This window comes from Hemicordylus capensis, chromosome 1 (assembly GCF_027244095.1).
Source record: "Hemicordylus capensis ecotype Gifberg chromosome 1, rHemCap1.1.pri, whole genome shotgun sequence".
Taxonomy (NCBI): domain Eukaryota; kingdom Metazoa; phylum Chordata; class Lepidosauria; order Squamata; family Cordylidae; genus Hemicordylus; species Hemicordylus capensis.
Genome location: NC_069657.1, coordinates 18,994,264 through 19,014,160, shown reverse-complemented (window position 1 = coordinate 19,014,160; position 19,897 = coordinate 18,994,264). Strand labels below are relative to the sequence as shown.

The following is a 19,897-nucleotide window of genomic DNA, read 5'->3' as shown; positions in this document are numbered from 1 at the left end:
CTTGGGTCTGAGGGGGCCATAGCTAAGTAGTAGATTGCTTGGGGGGGCATTCTAGTGGTCTCAGCTACATTCTTTGCCACCTTCTGCCATTTTCTTTAGCCTTTCCTTGCAGGGTTGTTGTGCTGACTTAAATAGGAACGATTAAGATGCCACCCCAAAAGGGGAAAGGCAAGGGCAAAGCTCGCACACCAAAATGCACAACACCTAAGTGCCCGGCTGGGTCCTCCTCTTCATCTGAGGATGAGGGTGTGTTGGCTATGGCTGCCATTCTTTCTTTCCTGGAGGCTTTGGGAAAGCGGAAAGCAAAGCAGGACAAAGTGGGTGAGTCTTCAAAGTTTGAGGTTGGGTTCCAAAAAAAAAAAAAAAAAAAAAAAAGCATGGCACACAAGCTAATGTTAAATCTTAGGTTTTGCAGCAGCTTAACAGTCGCCTGGATGCTTAGGAGAAGGAGAACGCCATCTAGATCTCCCATAAACACTCTCTTTTTATTAGGTTTGAGCCCGAAACGTTTCGGAGGCCATTATAGAAGCCTCCAAAATGTTTCGGCCACCGGGGCTGTTTCGTATTTTGGTGGCGGTGGGGATGCTCCTTTAAGGGTGGGGGAGGGTGCACTAACCCCTCCCACCACATTTCCCCTACTGGTGCTCTGTTGTATCCAGGCCCCTCAGGCCGGCAGCGTACCTCCCTGCCGCCCCATTGCTGTCCTTGGCCGGAAGTGGCAGGAAGTACTGGGCACACATCTGCCTGTTGCATGCACGTATTCGCCCATCTGTTGTGTGCGTGCATGCACGTGATGAGCGCACATGCGCCCGCTACTTCCGGCCACTTCTGGCCAAGGATAACAACAGGGCAGCAGGGAGGTACATTGCTGCCCCAAGGGGCCTTGATTCAATGGAGGGCTGGTGAGGAAAATAAGGCAGGAGGGGTAAATGTACTCTCCCCCACCCTTAAGGGAGCACCCCTGCTGCCTCCGGAACGGTTCCAGGCACATCCCTAGTTTTGATGCCGCACCCCAACCTAATGCACCTAATGTTGACGTAGGGTCTAGAGGGGAGGATGATTGAGTTATGGGTTATCTTCTGTGGGCCAATCATGTTGCCGGTGTCTAGGGCAGGCTTCCTTCCTGGATGGTTTATCCTGGCTATGCAGCCCTACTGTGGCCTGGTGCACAGGTACATCAGCAAGATCAACAGCCACAACTCACACTGCCTGTCCCCACACAAGTCACTGCCCAGGAGAAGACATGGCACTGGCAGGTTCCTGCCACAGCAGTGGCAAATCCGACACCTTCAGGGCATGACACCGATTCCACATTGGCACAGGCTTCTGGGTCTGGCTCTCTGTGCAGTGTGATGTGTCCTTGCCTTTGGACGATCACCTGTTTATGCCAACTAATTTTTTTAAAACAGAGACATCAATTTGTTGACATTTTCTCTCTGCTATTTAGGGAGCCGGAGACAAAGGAGTCTGGCAAGGCTGATAATGAAGATTTGGAAAAGGTGAAACACGTGAACAAGTTGATCGGAATGAGTCTAACTGGATAGCAGGGTACCTGGTGTATATGGGAGTTGTGTTGCAGAAGCAACCAGTTTGTGGTGCCTCTACGGTTAAATCTTTAGATATTATTTATCATACCTTTTCAGAGATAACATTCCCGCTTGGGCCTGCTGTGATGAATTGTTCAGGATGCGTTTGACCCTGAACCTCGTCTTGTCCTGGGATTGCCATCAGCCACAGATGTGGTTACAAATTATGACACCCAATCCTGGGCAATTATTCAGCTAGTGGACACCTGCTAGTGAAGTCTCCGGCCATGCCTAGTAGAGGGCAGGGGGACAGCCAAGGGGTTCAATCCCACTCTCCTTGCTGGGAATATGGACCCTCTAGCTCCTGTTCCTGACAGCAGTGTCATTTCTGACACATGTTCGCTGTGCAGCTGATCACACCCTTTTAGTTTATGCCCCAGAGACCGGGTGGGGGTAGTTTATGGGCTTGGGCTAAGGATTAGCAAGGGGGTAGAAAGGGGCCCGGAGGTAATGCCCTTCCATCTGGTAAAGGGGCCAAGTCCAATTAAGCTGCAGCCCCTGTTGGATTTACTGCTTTGTTACCCAGTTCAATATTATGCACATTATTTGGGTGGTGGGGAGAGAATGTTGAGTTTTTGCGTTCCTTACCAAGGTGCTATTGTGCCATATATGGCTCAGAATCTTAAATCAATTTGGGGGTTGGAACACGTTGTGATTCAGATGGAGCTGGACAAGAGACATGTTTTGGGCCATTTCACTGAGTCCCCCAAACCCCATCCCTTGGTGTAGTGCCCATTTTCGTGACCTCTGTGCATGTGCAGAGGCCATTTGCATCACCATGCATAGCTCAGTGATAGAGCATCTGCTTGAATCCAGAAGGTCCAAGGTCCTACCCCTTGCATCTCTAATTAGGACTAGGGGAGACTCCTGCCTCTAACTTTGGAGAGCTGCTATCAGTCAGCATAGACGTTACTGAACTAGATGAACCAATGGACTGACTTTGTGTAAGGCCCTCCACCGGGTCTCCACTGGGTCGAAGGAGGATCATTCTGGTCCCTGCAAGAGTGTCTAGCATCTACCACGATCCCTACTGAGGTAGATGGACTCGGTATAAGGCAACTTCTTATGTTCCTATGTTCCAGAGTATGCAAAACTACCCAGGTGATGGAATATTATGCTATGGGGGTTGTGCTGTTGTCTCACACACATGGGAAGATTTCCAGAAGCAGTTAGGGAGTTGTCTTTATCCCTGATGAATGTAAATTAAATTAACCAATATATATAGCAATTTCTGATAGATGGTTTTTGGGGGGAAACACATTTCAAAATACAGTCCTTCAGAAAATATTTGTGTCCTTTTGGATGAATATGAGGTGTTTTTTAAAAAAAAATTAACGTGATGTTATGTTTTCAAACAAATCCTATTTTAATGGATCAAGGAAGGAAATGAACGTGGCAGAGGGCAAAGAAGTGCAGCAGTGCTTCTGCCACATGTTTCCGCCAAATATGTTTTCATAACATGGCGTGGGCTGAATTTAGCACCAGTGTGCAAAAACCAGACCAAAACAAAAACAGAGCTGTTGTAAAATTCCTAATTCACCCAGTTCCAAAATGAGAGTTGCTCATGAGGTTCCACCTAGTTGATTCCATCCTCTTCTAAAGCACTGATCTTGTGGAAACCTTTCTTAGGAACCAAGGAACCATTTGGGGTGGAGCCACCACTGAGCGAACAGGTTCGAAGGACCCAGGCTGCTGCCAATCAGGGGCCATGCCTGGCGCCCCAGCCACACCCCCTGCGTCTGCTGCCAGATGCAGGGGGAGTAGCTTTGCTTGCAAACGGGGCCAGGTGGCCCCATTTGCAGGCAAAATCCCCAGCCAGCACTGCATTCACAGCATGGCTGGAGTGGCTCTCCTGGCCAGAAGCACTTTTTATCAGCTACGGCTGAAACGCCAGCTGCGTCTGTTTCTTGAGATGAATGACCTCAAAACAGTAGTACATATTCTGGTAACCTCTAGGCTGGGTTACTGCAATGCGCTCTATGTGGGGCTGCCTTTGTATGTAGTCCAGAAACTACAATTCGTACAGAACATGGCAGCCAGGTTGGTCTCTGGGTCATCTCAAAGAGAACATATTACTCCCATATTACAGGAGTTACACTGGCTACCAATAAGTTTCCGGGCAAAATACAAAATACTGGTTATAACCTATAAAGCCCTAAACAGCTTAAGCTGTTTTTAAGAGAGCATCTTCTTCTGCACGATCCCCATCGTCCACTGCATTCGTCAGGGGAGGCCCGTCTGTGGCTACCTTCAAGTCGTTTGGTGGCCACTCAGGGACGGGCCTTCTCAGTTGTTGCTCCGAGACTTTGGAACGTGCTTCCCGCTGACATAAGACTCTCCCCATCTCTAGTGGTTTTTAAAAGACTCTTCTTTTTAACCAGGCCTTTTAGCTTTCGAAATTTTAAATATTGTAAACTGTTTTCATTTTAAGCAGCTTTTTGGAGTTTTAATTGATTTTAATGTTTTATTTATTTTTATTGTTGTGTTATAATTGTGAACTACCCCAAGACTTTGGTTTGGGGCGGTAGATAGATAGATAGATAGATAGATAGATAGATAGATAGATAGATAGATAGATAAGAGAGTTGCTCCCATAAATATGGGGCGGGCTGGGGATTGTGGTCGCAAACGGGGCTGCGTGACCCAGTTTGTGAACTAAACCAGCACCATGTTCACAGCGCATCCAGGAGCAACTCTCCCTGCCTTTTCGGCAGGAAGAGCCTCTCTGGCCACACTGCAAACATGGTGCTGGCTGGGGATTTTGCCTGCAAACGGGGCCATGTGGCCCCATTTGCAAGCAAAGCTTCTCAACCTGCGTCTGATGGCAGATGCAGGGGGTGTGGCTGGGGCGCCAGGCATGGCCCCTGATTGGCAGCAGCCTGGGTCCTTCAAACCCGTTGGCTCAGTGGTGGCTCCGCCCCTGACCGTTTCCTTGGTTCCTAAGAAATGTTTCCACTAGAGCAGTGCTTTAGAAGAGGATGGAGATGCAGGGGGCGTGGCTTAGCATCTACTATCAGATGCAGGAGGCAGGGCTAGGGGGCCATGGTGGCGGGCTGGACCCGGGCCACCGCTGGCCTCCCTCTGCCCCTGGAAGCGGCCATATTCTGAATCCAGCGTTTGGTCCTTCTAGCCCAGTTTTGTCCACACTGATTGTCAGAGACTCTCCAGGGTTTCAGACAGGAGTCTTTCCCAGCCCCACCTGGAGTTAGCCGTTACTGAACCTGGGACCCTCTATGTGCAAAGCATGTGCTCTACTACTGAGCTATGGACCCTTGCCAGAATTGTTCATGGGTTTTCTTCATAGGCTGTCGGACGAAGCTGCCTTATCCTGAGTCAGACTATTGGGCCATCTAGCTCAACGTTCCCGACATGGACTGGCGCCTACACTCCAGGGTTTCAGACAGGAGTCTTTCCCAGCTTTACCTGGAGGTGCCAAGGATTGTACCTCGGACATTCTGTATGAAGGGCAGATGCTGAACCACTGAGCTCCTGGTGGGTGGAGGAGAGCTGGTCTTGTGGTGGCAAGCATGGATTGACCCGTTAGCTAAGCAGGGTCTGCCCTGGTTGCATATGAATGGGAGACTAGAAGTGTGAGCACTGTAAGATATTCCCCTCAGGGGATGGAGCTACTCTGGGAAGAGTATCTAGGTTTCAAGTTCCCTTCCTGGCTTCTCCAAGATAGGGCTGAGAGAAATTCCTGCCTGCAACCTTGGAGAAGCCGCTGGCAGTCTGTGAAGACCATACTGGGCTAGATAGACAAATGGTCTGACTCAGTATTTGGCAGCTTCCTATGTTCCATTTGCTAAACAGGGTCTGCCTTGTCTTGCCTTTGGATGGGTAACTACATGTGAGCACTGTAAGATGTTCTCCTTAATGGATGGGACCATAGATCAGTGGAAGACCATCTGCTTTGCATGCAGAAGTTCTTAGGTTCAGTCCCTGGCATCTCCAGGTATGACCAGGAAAGGCTCCTGCCTGAAACCTCGATGAAATTGCTGCCAGTCAGTGTTGGGAATACTGAGCTAAATGGACCAGTGTTCTGACTCGGTATAAGGCAGATTCCTAGGTTCTCACACCATCCCCAAAGACTTACAGTTTACTGTAGCTGGAAGCCAGAGTACTATAGGCATATGCCTGGGGGGCTATATTTCTGCCAGCAGAAGCTGAATCCTTTGATATGGGTGGAATACATTATACACAGCACAACGTGCCAGACATAGACAAGGAGATTGTGGAAGCCATTATCTCGGGGATAGGATCAGCTTTTTCCGTGTTGCGGAAAAGTGCTACCAGTAGGAGTTCCATGTGATTTAGAGCTATTTTGAGAAAATGCATTTTATCATCAACCAGAGTGGGAAATTACCTCAATCGCAAGAGGTTTTTCTTTTTGAAAAAGAAAATGGATACACGATGTGTTCTATATGGGGGGGGGGGACTAAAAGGGAATGATAATCTACACTTAGACTTCTTTTCTTCCCTTTCCCATACCAGCTTTATTTTAATATTTTAAAATAAATATTAAAATGAAATATGACCGCCTTTCTGTCAGCTTTCTTTTAATATTTCTGTATGTTCTGTATTTTTCTCACACTCCTCCACTGCTCTCCTTGCCAGAAGTTGACATACAGTACTGGTAATATACCTTTGATGTGGTTGTCTTCCATTGGCTTATGGCTGCTATTGTATTTAATGGCATCAGCATGTGTGGCATGTTAGAGAGCAAGGACAAGGAGAAGAGAGCTGGTCTTGTGGTAGCAAGCATGACTTGTCCCCTTAGCTAAGCAGGGTCTACCCTGGCTGCATATGAATGGGAGACTTGATCTGTGATCACTGCAAGATCTTCCCGTCAGGGGATGGAGCCGCTCTGGGAAGAGCAGAAGGTTCCGAGTTCTCTCCCTGGCATCCTGAAGAAAAGGCTGAGAGAGATTCCTGCCTGCAACCTTGGAGAAGCCGCTGCCAGTCTTTCTAGAAAATACTGGGCTAGATGGACCAATGGTCTGACTCAGTGGGGCGATTCTCACGATCAACAAAAATCGGGCTAGCAGAGGCTAGCCCAGTTTTTGTTGACTGTAAGAACCACCGGGCTCGCAGCCGAGCCTAGTGGTTCTTACGCGAGTAACCCGCACGAGAACCCCTGCTAAAAAGCAGGTTTGCGGAGCGAGTGCTCCAGCAAACCTGTTTTTTAGGATCGTGAGTAGCCGCGCCTTTGCGCCTCACCTACTCATGAGTAGACCCCCGGCCGGGAGGCGAAAAGCTGCCTCCTGGCTCCGGGGGTCTCCCCAGTATGCCCTGCATGCTCACGCAGGGCATACTGGGGCTTACGGGGGCCGCGCGGCCCCTGTTCCCCCACCCCCCGCTGGCTCCGTCACAGAGCTGACCATCGTGTGGGCAGCTGCCCCAGCCGCCCAGGGCTCCCTGCCCGCTCGTGACCGTGAGACCCAGTCTGATCGTGAGACCCGTTCCAGTGTTTGGCAACTTCCTATGTTCCTATGTAAGGTCATTCATACTACCAGTTTACCCAGGCCTCAGGAGGGCTGGCAGGGAGCTAGGATCTTACCTGCCTCCCTGCACACAAACTTGAACCTTCACCACACTCTGCTGCTTACACACCAGAGGAGCGTCACAGTGAGGGGCAGAGCCAGGATCTGGTGGACCTCCTTCTCCAGCATTCTACAATGCAGTGCTGCCGGTCACTCCTTCCACCCAGCTCTATGGACAGGGTACATAGAGCCCAAGCATCCACACGACTGGGAGGGGTGAGGTGGAAGGGCACATTTTAGCCCAGGTTAAAAAACAACAACACAGGCTATCCTAGCACTCCACATGAACAGTGCTACATGGGTAGAGCTGTGCAAGTCTTGGTTGGGCTGGTTGTGTGAATGACCTTAGTATATGAGTATTTTTTTAAAAATCCAGATCTCTGGCCCAAGGATGAAACATCCCTGCTACCTGAGCAAAGAGGTGACTTTCTATGTGGTTATTCTCTTACATTTAGCAGCGGGGAGAGCAACTGGCCCTATCCAACCCCGGAATAGCATCTCTTCAGTGGCTGTTGCTGGTGTCAAACTTACGTTTCTTTTTAGGTTGTGAGCCCTTTGGAGACAGGGAGCCATCTTATGTATGTAATATTTATTCTTCTATGTCAACAGCTTTGGAAACATTTGTTGAAAAGTGTTATATAAATATTAGTACAGTAGTAGTAGTAGTAGCAGTGAAGTCTAATAGTGGGGGGAGAACAGAGGGAGGGGAGGACCAAGGATAAGAAGGAATCAATATATGCTAGTGTATTTCCATGCCCTGTGGCTTTGTCATGGTCTGGGTGTTGGACCCCTAATGATTAAAGATGGTCTGAGGCCACAGAGGATGAGGATGAGGGTGCAGGAACTATCTCCAGATACCACTCCAAGAAAGGGCCCCGAGGACAATCTGCTCTCCTCCTCTAATTCCAAGGACTCCTCCAAAGCAGTGGTTCCCAACCTGTGCTCCATGGACCCATGGTGGTTTGCAAGGGTACTGCAGGTGGACTATGGAGACAGGGAGGGCGGGGTGGATGTAATCACAATCATCACCAGCTTTCTCATTAGGTAAATACTTCTTTCTCTTACTGGTAGGCCTAATGCAGGTAAATGCATTGTGATTGGTGCAATACGTTTGTGAGTGAGCATCAGATGGTATTATTAGAAATAGCTGTGTTTTAATAGCAGCTGATAGATAAGAACATAAGAACAGCCCTGCGGGATCAGGCCCAAGGCCTCTCTAGTCCAGCATCCTGTTTCACACAGTGGCCCACCAGATGCCTCTGGGAAGCCCACAGGCAAGAGCTGAGGGCATGCCCTCTCCCTTGCAACTGGTATTTAGAGGCATCTTGCCTCTGAGGCTGGAGGTGGCCTATAGGCACAAGACTAGTAGCCCTTGATAGACCCATCCTCCATGAATTTGTCTAAACCCCTTTTAAAACATTCCAAGCTAGTGGCCATCTAGTGGCAGAGAATTCCATAGATCAATTATAAGTTTGACTCCCATCAGGCATTTAAAATTGCTTCTTTTGTGGTGGTCTGTCAAAGCTTTTGATGACCATGTAGTGGTCTGCATAAAGGAAAAGGTCAAGAACTGCTGTTCTAGAGAACTTCTTGAATCACAGGAATCTCCCCAGTTCAGCCAGAACAGACACTTGAAGAAACAGTGTATGGCCTTTTATGCCCCGACCATGAATTGCCCCTTTTGCTAAGCAGAGTTTGCCTTGGTTTGAATTTGCATGGAGGACTACATGTGAACACTGTCTGCTGTAAGATACCCCCCTTAGGGGATGGGGTCGTAGCTCAGTGGTAGAGTATCTGCTTGCATGCAAAGGGTCCCCGTTCCACTCCCTGGCATCACAAGGAATGGCTAGAAAATTCTACCCGAAACCTTGGAGAGCTGCTGCCAGTCAGTGCAGACAATACTGAGCTATATGAACCAGTGTTCTGAATCAGAATATGGCAGCTTCCTTTGCTCCTTCAGATGGAACCGGGCTGGAGACATGAACCTGATAGCAGGACTGTGTACGCTCTCAGTTGGCTCTGAGTTTGCTGCTTGGAGATGCCTTGTAACAAGCCTGTTCCTGCCCATTGACCTGTCTCTGGTCCTGTTCCCTGTGCCTAGACCCTTGCCCATAAATTCCCCATGCCAAGATGGTTTTCATGAACACCCTGCACAGGCCCCAGCTTGGAACAAGATGCTTAGAGTTCACCAGGGCTTGCCCATCCACTAGGCAAACTAGGCAGTTGCCGAGGGTGCCAAGGGGAGAGGGGTGCTGATGCCCTGGGTCATGAGCCATCTGGCAATCTGCAGGGCTGGTCTGCCCACTAGACATACCTAGGTGGCTGCCTGGGGTAGCAACCTGTGGGGCACACTCTTGCAGCTCCCCCACCCTTCAACCCCATGGGTGGGTGTGTGCACCTCCTGTCATCTGAGCGAACAAGGGGGTGACCAAGTGCTTCCAATTTAGTCCCTTGCTAACTGAACAAAGAGGCACCTTTTAACCACTACTTTATATAGCAGAGGGAGAGCAGCTGGCCCTATCCATCCCCAGCACAGCATCCCTCCAGCGGCTGTTGCTGGTGCCTTTTTTAGATTGTGAGCCCTTTAGGGACAGGGAACCATTTCATTCATTCATTCATTCATTCATATCTATGTAAACCACTTTGATAACATTTTTTGAAAAGCGGTATGCAGTATATAAATATTCATCTCTCCAGGATGCCCCGTGCATTCACATGGGGCATCCTGGAACTTCCGGGGGCCACGCAGCCCCCAATCCCCGCAGCCCCCGAGCCGGCAGTCATGTGGGTGGCCAATTCGGCTGCCCAGGGCTGCAGGCTTGCTCGTCTGCAGGGAGAGCGGGCTAAGCCCGCTCTCTCCGCCTAACACCATCTGGTGAGTCTCACTGATCATGAGATTCACCTTATTATCTGTTCATGCTGTTGTCCCCCAACACGTGGCTCCCACTTGCATGCTGCTTCTGAACAGGGAGGTTCTACTTCCATTGTCAAGGGACCTGTCCTGAGTCCTCCATTGAATTCAACAGTATATGCCATTAGCCTTCACTTTCTCGGCACGGCAGTATGAGGATTCAGGAACAAAAAGGTTGTGCTGCGTTGTGTGCATTGCAATGTCTCTGTTCCCTGAAAGGTGTCCTGGTCAAAGAGCAAGTATACAGCATGGAATAGAGGTCAGCGAAAAGTGATTCCACTTGCCTTGCACAAAAGCAGCTTGTGCTGTATACAGACAAAAGCGGGTTGCTAAACGCTCACATGGTTCAAATTGTAGACGCGTGCGGGCTATTAGCATGTAGCATCGAATCCTTCTGGAGCAGTATAGCTTCATTAGAAAGCTCAACAACCGGTCATTAGTGTTTGGCAATTTTATGAATTAGCTCACAGCAGTCTGCCAGTGCAATTATGGAAGTATATATTTACCTGTAACCAGCCCCGAAATAACATGATTGTGGTTCAGATTAAAAACATACCGAAATGCTTGGGAAGGAGAAATGCCACGTTACCTGCACGGGGGGAATGTACTTCTCTAGTCGCCATTTACTTCAACTCTTGATTGGCTCTTGGTCTGATGCAGTGGCGTTCTTACCCCTGGACTTTGGGGCTGAAGTCTGGAGCCTCCACACTCCATGGGGGCCCCCAAATCCTCTTTCGTCTGTCCTGAGTGGTGCGGTCGCAGCTGGCCTGCATGGCACTGAACAGCCAAGTGTGATTGTGACCTGTACCAGGTGCTTTGTTTATTTCATTTCATTTATTGTTAAATTTATATACCGCCTTTCATTGAAACAATCCCAAGGCAGTTTACACAGAATTTAAAAACAAGATTATAAAAATGACACAATTAAAACATTAAGCTAAAATATAAAACAAATCTGATTTAAAAGATTTAAAATGCAAGCATAAAAACAGTACAAAATACAAAGAAGCAGCAGTAGAGACAATCATATAAAAAGCCTGTGTAAAAAGCCAAGATTTAACAAGCTTTCTAAAAAATGTGATGGAGACCAAGGAGCGGAATAGAGACAGAAGGGGAAGTGGGGAAAGAAATATGTGGGGTGGGGATATATTAAAGGTCTTTGTGGGCAGGGCAGGGCCCTTAGGTGATGATGGTTAACTTGAAGTTGCGGGGTGGGGGGGCAGGCTCCAAAATTACCTAGGTGCACCTCTGGTCTGATGTGCCAGGGATTAGAACATAAGAACATTTGTCTAAGCCCCTTGTAAAGCCATCCAAGCCAGTGGCCATCCCCACATCCTGTGGCAGAGAATTCCATAGATTAATTATGCACTGTGTGAAAAAGTGCTTCCTTTTGTTGGTCGTAAATTTCCTGGCCTTCAGTCTCATGGGATGTTTTGTGAGAGGGATAAATTTCTCTCTCTTCCTACTCTTTCTATTTGATACATGTTTTTATAAACCTCTATCATGTCTCCCCGAAGTCACTTCTTTTCTTTAAGGGGTTGAAATACATTCAAAATTGTAGTTTCATAAACTAGTAATTTGACTGGGGGGGGGGGAGTTAGGGCTGCAATAATGATCAGTTAATTTAAGAACGTTTAACAGACTGTTGCTTCATTATTTCTTCTCTTTTTCACAATTTCAGCTAAGGATCCTGATCTCTACCTGATTCAAATACTCAGCTGTCTCCATCCACTTTCATCCCCGTTTACTGTGCTGGGATTGATCCCTGCCTATTTTGGGCCACACACCTACTTCTGGCCCGGGTAGACAGTCAGCTCCCCTAAGCAGGGGTGTAACTATAATAGGGCAAGGGGAGACAGTTGTCTGGGGGCCCACTGCCTTGCCCCCCCCAGAGGCAAGTCACATGACTGACTCCCCCAGCTGTGCACCCGCCCAGGCTTCCTTCAGTTGTATTCATCCTCTGAAACTGATGTGAGTGTTAAGACCTGGAGCTACCAGAACAGCATGTCTTTCTCTAGTAACATTAAATGACTTGCATTGTCCACAATTTACAAAACCTTTTAAAAAATAATTTAGGATGATGTTCTATTGTGGCACACAGTATGTATATGTGTACACACACACACACTTTACTATGCTTTTTGTTACCACTATTCAGCCTCATTTAAGATTTCTTGACTTCATGAGCTGAGCTTCAGTGAGGAGGCGCCATTTTAAAATCTTGTCTCTGGGCCCACTACAACCTTGCCCCTGCCCCTGAGTCCCAAAACACAATGGCTTTAAGCTTGACCCTTAAGACAAGAACAGATAAGAGAAGAACAGCCCTGCTGGATCAGCCAAGATAAGAACAGCCCTGCTGGATCAGGCCCAAGGCCTATCTAGTCCAACATCCTTTCACACACCGTGACCCACCAGATGCCTCTGGGAGTCCACAGGCAAGAGGTGAGGGCATGCCCTCTCTCCTGCTGTTGCTCCCCAACAACTGAAATTTAGAGGCATTCTGCTTCTGAGCCTGGAGGTAGCCGGGCTGTAGCCATCAGGACAAGAAGCCACTGGAAGACCCGTCATCTATAAGTTTGTCTAAACCCCTTTTAAAGCCATCTAAGCTGGGGAGAAGACAGCCAGTCTTGGATATTGCACACACAGACCTTTTAGAATCCCAAGAATCAGCTTTATAAGGTTCTTCAGAGTGATGAAATATCTCTGAATAACACCTAGGGCAAATTAGCAACCATTTCTTGCTAGTGGCTCCTATATTGCTTGTCCCTGACACTGAAATTAAGTGGGTTTTTTACAACTCCATAGTCAAATGCAGGTTAAATGAATCTTCAGTGATGTCCAGAAGGCAGGTTATTTTATAGCAAATAAAATACAGTATTGCTGATGCTGAATGCTGATCCATATCCAACAGCCCTTTCTGGTTATGAGAGTCTGTACCATGAGTTATATGCAAAATCTCCATCATAAGCCAGCTGAGACCAACACAGGTTAAAACGACTGTCAGACACTAACTTGATCTGCTAATAAGACACTATGGATGCTGAAAAGGCTGATGTCTTCTGAGGGCTGTCAATGATGGATGGGGAAAAGCGTTGTTCTTGGACTAGGAGCCCAGCCAAATACAAATGGAAGGTGAGAGTTCAATGTGATACAAGGCACATGACCGTACACAGAAATGCACGAGGAACGGAAATGAGAAAGCTGTTACTACAGTGTGTTCAGAGTTGCCCTAGGGAGCCGTTGGATATTTGACTGGTTGCCAGTGCAAATTTGAGAGATGCCAAATGCTTTTCCACATTTGTTCAACATTGTCTCGGCCACCCAAAAATGTATACCTGTTTCCCCTGTAGAAAATGCCTGTGGCAATCAAACAGAGGCAGGAAAATTCAGTAACGTTGAGGCTGTTTTCAGCTGGAAATGGCAGAAGCTTCTGTGAGAAATGTGCTGTGGGGTTTCATTTGTATGTTTATTATTTTTATTTTATTTTATTTTATTTTAAAAAACCACATTTTGAATTGCTCTGCCAGCCCAAATATTACAGCGCTCAAAGTGATATACAAAGGTTAAATGGTACTAAAACCATTGGTCCACATAATCCCCAGCACTATCAGGGTGGAAGAAACTCACAAAGTATATAGAGTTTCAAACCCTCCAAACCCTCCTTCCAAATGTCCTTTTCTCTGCCAGGAATATGTCCCCAAGGGTCACACAGCCCTCAGGGACATATTCCTGGCAGTTAATGCAATTTGCTTTACTCAGATCTTAAGATTTGCTGGTAAAGATGAGATAGTGTATTCTAGGGTGAACTCCATGCTTCGCATGGAGCAACAATAAGTCTAGTAGGCTGGCATCACTGGGCAGCTGCCATGGGTTCAGGTCCACTGCGGATACATGAGACCACTTCTATGCCTGTAGCCTTCATGTGGTAGTTGGGGGAACAACTTTCTTGGGGTCCATCCAGGTTGCACGGATCCCATGGAGGGCAGTTTGCCAAGGGCCTCTTGGAACCTGGAACCTGATCTGGGATCAGCTAACACTTTGCATTGCCTGACTCAGGGTGCAGCTGTAATTGTACGGGGGGGGGGGAATGGTCCCTCCCACCTCTCCAACCATTGGTCCATCTAGCTCAGTATTGTCTACACAGATGGGCAGCGGCTTTTCCACGGTGTGTCTTTCAGCCCTATCTGGAGATGCCAGGGAGGGGTCTTGGAACCTCTTGCATGCAAGCATGCAGGTTCTTTTCCCAGAGGGGCCCCATCCCCTAAGGGGAATGAATATCTTCCAGCGCTCACACATGTAGTCTCCCATTCAAATGCAAACCAGGGTGGCACCTGCTTAGCAAAGGGGAAAACTCATGTGTGCTACCACAAGACCAGCTCTCCTCCTATGCAGCCTTGCTGCACCCCTGAGCACCACAGTCCATTCCTCAAAATCTTTTGCAAGGCACATGGTATTTCATGAAGGGAAACACCTTATAAGCCCCTGCAGCAGCAAAACCCACAAAGCAAAAAAGAAAAAATATATATGGTGAACCAAGAGATTTCGTTTTATTTCATATGTATATAACTTTTTATATATGGCCTTCCGCGGTCCATTCTTCTTTCCTTCTCTTCGCATCAGAGGGGGAATGGGGAGCCATCACATCCATCACAACGAAATGATCAGTAGCAATATCCTGTATCCCAGCCGAAATGCAGCTTCCCAGCTCCTTACATTAATAAAACAACACAGCCGTTTTGGAAAAAGATTAGTGATTTGTTGAATGAAAGGCTATTTCTGACAATAAATCACACTGGCTTCTGTGGGGCATTTCAAAGGGCCTTTTAAATTAAGGGAAGGGTGGCTGGTCTGCTCCATCCACTGCTGAACAAACAAGCTTTCTGTCTGTAAACACTACCTAGCATTCTGCCTCCCCAACACTCTGATCATAACGAACAACAGACCATAAATACTGCAGGTGGAATTTTCCATGTTCCATGAAAATGACTTTGTTAATGTGATTTTCCAGCTGAAAATGGAAAGCATAATAAAAAACAAGGAACTCACTATGCAGAGGAAGATCATGGTTTCATGCAAACACCAGGAAAGGATAATATGGATTATATATAACTGCTCCCCCCCGCCCCCTTTAGTATATTAGATATACATAAATTTTACATGATATACATGGAAATATTTAGTATATTTTAGGTATACACGAATCTGCAGGTAAGGTCCTTGTTGGTCTTTGAGTATATTAGTCCATTTTAGGCCACAGTCCTATATACACTTACCTGGGAGTAAGCAGCACTGTGAGACTTACTTATGAGTAAACAGACATGAGATTCAGCTACATGGCACAGGAAGGTGAAGAAGGTGAAGGAAGAGGAGGAAGAGGAGGAGGAGGGCAGACCCATCTGTCATGAGGTTGCCCCAGACACATCATGCACATAGGTCAAGTTTGGGTGGTCCAAGTTCAAACCAGCCTGGTTGGGGTAGTCCAAGTTTAAACCAGACCAGCTCCCCAAAGGGGTTTTTTGGTCCAAGTTCAAACCGTACCACCCCACGTTTCAAAGAACCAGCTTGTGGGCTGGCATGGGGGTATATTTGTAAAGTGGCATGACCCAGGCTACACAGAGCTCCATTGTGCAGACGTGGCGGCCTCCAAAATGGCTACCACACCAGTGGGAAAGGCCTGAAAATGGACTGAAGGAACTAAGGGAGGCCAGCGGGGGGGGGACCTCCACGGACCCCCCCTGCCACCCTGGATAACTCCCCTGGAGGGGGTAAGTTTGAATTTTCTAAAAGAAAAAAAATTTAAAGCTCGCGAACCTCCACCAGAGTGAACCGAACTGGGGGGGGGCGTTTGAGGAGGTGCTGGATTGAACTGGCTTGGTCCAGTTCAGATCCAGTTCAGAACTGAACTGAACCAGACTAGCCAGTTCTGTGCACACTCCTACTCAGGAGTCAGTTTGTGACTCCTGAAGATTTAGAAATTCTGCTTGGAATGGTGCAGCCAACCACCTGTTCTCTTGGCCATTGTCAGACATGGCTTATACTATCTGGTGGGGGGAGGGTTGTTGTAGAGGGCCTGGTAGATTAAATTATAAATGCTTCTCTGAGGGAGGGCAGGATTCCTTCCCTGTCTTAAGGAGGCAATCATTAGACCTCTTCTGAAGAAGCCTACATTGGATCCCTCTGAGTTAAGCAACTATAGGCCTGTCTCCAAACCTCTGTGGCTAAGCAAGGTGATTGAGAGGGTGGTGGCCTCCCTGCCCCAGACCATCTTGAATGAAACTAATTATCTAAACCCAATTCAATCTTTCTTTTGTGCAGGCTACAGGGTTGAGACTGCCTTGGTCAGCCTGATGGATGATGTTCAATTACGAATTGATAGAGGGATTGTGACTCTGTTGGTCTTTTTGGATCTCTCAGTGGCTTTCAGTACTATTGATCATAGTATCCTTCTGGAGTGTCCGAGAGGGTTGGTGGTGGGAGGCACTGCGTTGCGGTGGTTCTGCTCCTTCTTCTTGGACAGATTCCAGATGGTGTCACTGTAGCAGAAGAATGGCAGTTCAGTCCCCAAATAGCAAAGCAAAACCAATTTGGTGAAAAAGCAGCAAAGCAGGAGGTCTTGAGACAGTTCTTTAGGATTGAGGAACAAGCAGAGGCACTCTAACCCCGGACCTTGGGGCCCCAGTCCGTGGCCTCCAAGTTCCAGGGAGGCCTCTGGCAGTCACCCTACACCCACCCCGCCAAACCTCTGTAATTTTTTTTTAATTACAGCTGCTGTGTGGCCGAGGGGTAGCTGCTGGTGGGTGAGCGGAGCATTCCTTCTCTGCTCTTGCCCATTCCCCCTCCCCTGGCAGCAGCAGTGGTGGCAACTGGAGCGATGCCGGGCCCGTCAACCCGGGCTAGTGTCCTCTACCAACTGTGAGGCATGCCTGCGCAGTTGAGAGATGATTTTGATCTGCCGGTTCTGGATGGGATCACACTTCCCCAGAAGAAGCAGGTATGCAGTATGCGAGTGCTTCCATATCCAAACCTCTCCTTGGTGTCCCAGGTTGGTCAGAGGTGCTTTCTATCAGCTTCATCTGATATCCCAGCTGTGTCTGTTTCTTGAGATGGACGACCTCAACACAGTGGTACATATGCTGGTAACCTCCAGACTTGACTTCTGCAATGTGCTCTATGTGGGGCTGCCTATGTATGTAGTCCGGAAACTGCAGGTGGTACAGAATGCGGCAGCCAGGTTGGTCTCTGGGTCATCTTGAAGAGACCATATTACTCATATTGGGTGCTACATTGGCTCCCAATAAGTTTCTGGACAAAGTACAAGGTGCTGGTTATAATCTATAGTGCCCTAAACAGCTTGTGTCCAGGTTTTCTAAGAGAACCTCTTCACTATGAGTCCCACCACCCATTGAGATAATCCAGAGAGGTTTGTCTGCAGTTGCCACCAGTTTGTCTGGTGGCTACTCAGGGACGGGCCTTCTCTGTTGCTGCCCCAAGACTCTGGAATGTGTTCCCTACAGAAATAAGAGCCTCCCCATCTCTGACAACTTTTAAAAGGTCTCTAAAGTCTTACTTTTTCACCCAAGCTTTTTAATTGGACTGTGGTTTTAAATTGTCTTAAGGTCTTCATTTTTAATCTGTTTTATGTTATTGTGAACCACTTAGAAACAGAAGTTTGGGGCCATCTAGAAATTTGAGGAAAGAGAGAGAGAGAGGAGAGAGAGAAAGAGGTGATTATAGGATTTGTAGTCCCAAAAGTGTTGGAGGGACAGGGGATTGGAGTGACTCCATTATGAGGAAAAACTACATTTGGGCCTTTTTAGTTTAAAAAGAAAGTGGGTAAGAGGAGACATGATAGAGGTGTATAAAGATTATGCACGGTGTAGATCAAGTGGACAGAGATAAGTTTCTTTCTTTCTCTCATAACATTAGAACCTGGGGTCTACTACTGAAGTTAAATGCTGGGAGATTCAGGACAGGCAAAAAGAAATCACTTCTTTAAACAAGGGGAATATTCACATGTGGGCCATGTGCAGGTGGGCCAGGGAGAATGCACACAGCCCGGGCATACACAGATCCAGGTGCCTAGAGCTCCCAACTCCTGCAGCAATCCTCCAATGCACCATATTTTTCATGCGGTGCATTGTGGGATTCCTGGAGGCTGGCATAACTAGTCCTGGACTCCAGCGATCTGCACTGCTCCATGCAGTGTAGATCATGTGGGTGCATGGTGGCACACCAAAGACGATGATGGGGATTTTCTGGGGGGAAGGTAGGTTCTAACCTGGAACCCTCCCCACCACCTGCCCGCCCATGCAGCCGGTCGTGAGCATAGGCTCTATGTCTCAAAAGGCAGAGGAGGCAGATTAAGAGGTAGATTGGGATGGATTAATAGTTCTCTGTGTGATTGGCAGTAGATCCACAAGGGTTGATCTATTGACAGTAGATCAACAGCAGGAGAGAGGGCACGCCCTCAGCTCCAGCCTGTAGGGTTCCAGTGGCATCTGGTGGGCCACTGTGTGAAACAGGATGCTGGACTAGATGGGCCTTGGGCCTGATCCAGCAGGGCTGTTCTTATGTTCCTGACTCCCAGCTGTTTTAACAACAACAAAATGGCTTTATTTTTCTTTCTAAATCAGGCTGCTGAAATGAAGGAAGCTTGAGGGGAAACTAGGAGTGGATTTTGGTGTAACAGGAGTGTGAAATTAGTTTTCTGGTTATGAAAACAGGGTTTATTTTAAGCTTTTTTCCCTAACACATAAGCAGCTGCTGGTATACCACCCACTCCTTGCCTTTGCACTCTTTGTAACCGAAAGGAAGAGAACAGAAAAGTGGGAAGGGGAAACGAGCATTTCTCCTTTTCTGTGTAGAGGTTTTCTACCTATATTATCATCATATACTTACATATACTGTTTAAGCAGAATTCAGTACAAGTGAATGGCTGCATTCACACATAACACAAAACTGCAGTTAAACAGGGCAGAAGTTGGAATTCTATTATGTCCGGATGCTGCAACCACAGTTTTGCAGCAAAAGCGACTTGAGACTTTTCTCGCCAAACTCCATTTTGAACCTTCAGTTTGTAGTGAGTCTCACCACCATAGCCTGAGGTTTTTCAGCAGCAGAGTTACGTCCAAATGCAAATGATGCCATAACCGCAGATTTGTTCACTTTCTGGACCTGTAATCATAGAGAGGGCAGTGCAGACCCTCCCAGGATCACGCCCACTCCATGCCTGTGGTGCTTCTCTCTGGCCACCTCTCTGAGCACTTGCCCTGCCCCCTGTCTTTGACCCAACAAAGCAGTTGCCCAGCAACAGGGATGCTGCAACGTCCCATCCCAAGCTTGTCAGCCTGTCAAATGGCAAAATCACACAGGGGCATGATCTCTTTCCACTCTGTCCCTTGCTCCCAGCTCCTGAAAATCAGGAAAGAAAGGGGACAGGATGGCAAGATGAGCACTATGTGCTTTGTTCTCTGAAAATGGAGCACATTAGAATAAATCATGATTGAAAACAAATTCCTCAGCTGAGCAGAGGCCCCCGTTCCTTAATTCAAAGTGTATATCAGCTCCCCTGTGCTGCTCATCTGGTCCTGGATACAGTTGGTGGACCTTGAGTTGGCTATAGTTGGTGGACCTTGAGTTTCTTTAAAAAAAAGGTCTGAAGTTGATCCCACAATCTTCACATCTGCCCACCCCCATCAAAAGGGATGAACCTAGACCCGGCAATTGATAAGAACATCATGTGGTGGTGGTGGAGGAACAACTTTCTTGGGGTCCATCCATGTTGCAGGGATCCCAGGGAGGACAGTTTGCCAAAGACCTCTTGGCACCTAGAACCTGCTCTGTGATCAGCTAACACAATG

The 19,897-nt window shown here is 47.8% G+C and overlaps 1 long non-coding RNA gene across 1 annotated transcript; it reads right to left on the bottom strand.

Moving 5' to 3' along the window:
• Positions 1-14,560: 14,560 nt before the first annotated feature.
• On the bottom strand, positions 14,561-19,277 carry LOC128342868 (uncharacterized). The gene is made up of 2 exons (XR_008315216.1): positions 18,936-19,277; positions 14,561-14,745 (listed from the first exon to the last, which is right to left on the bottom strand). It is a non-coding gene; the product is annotated as an uncharacterized LOC128342868 (long non-coding RNA).
• Between the last annotated feature and the right edge of the window lie 620 nt (positions 19,278-19,897).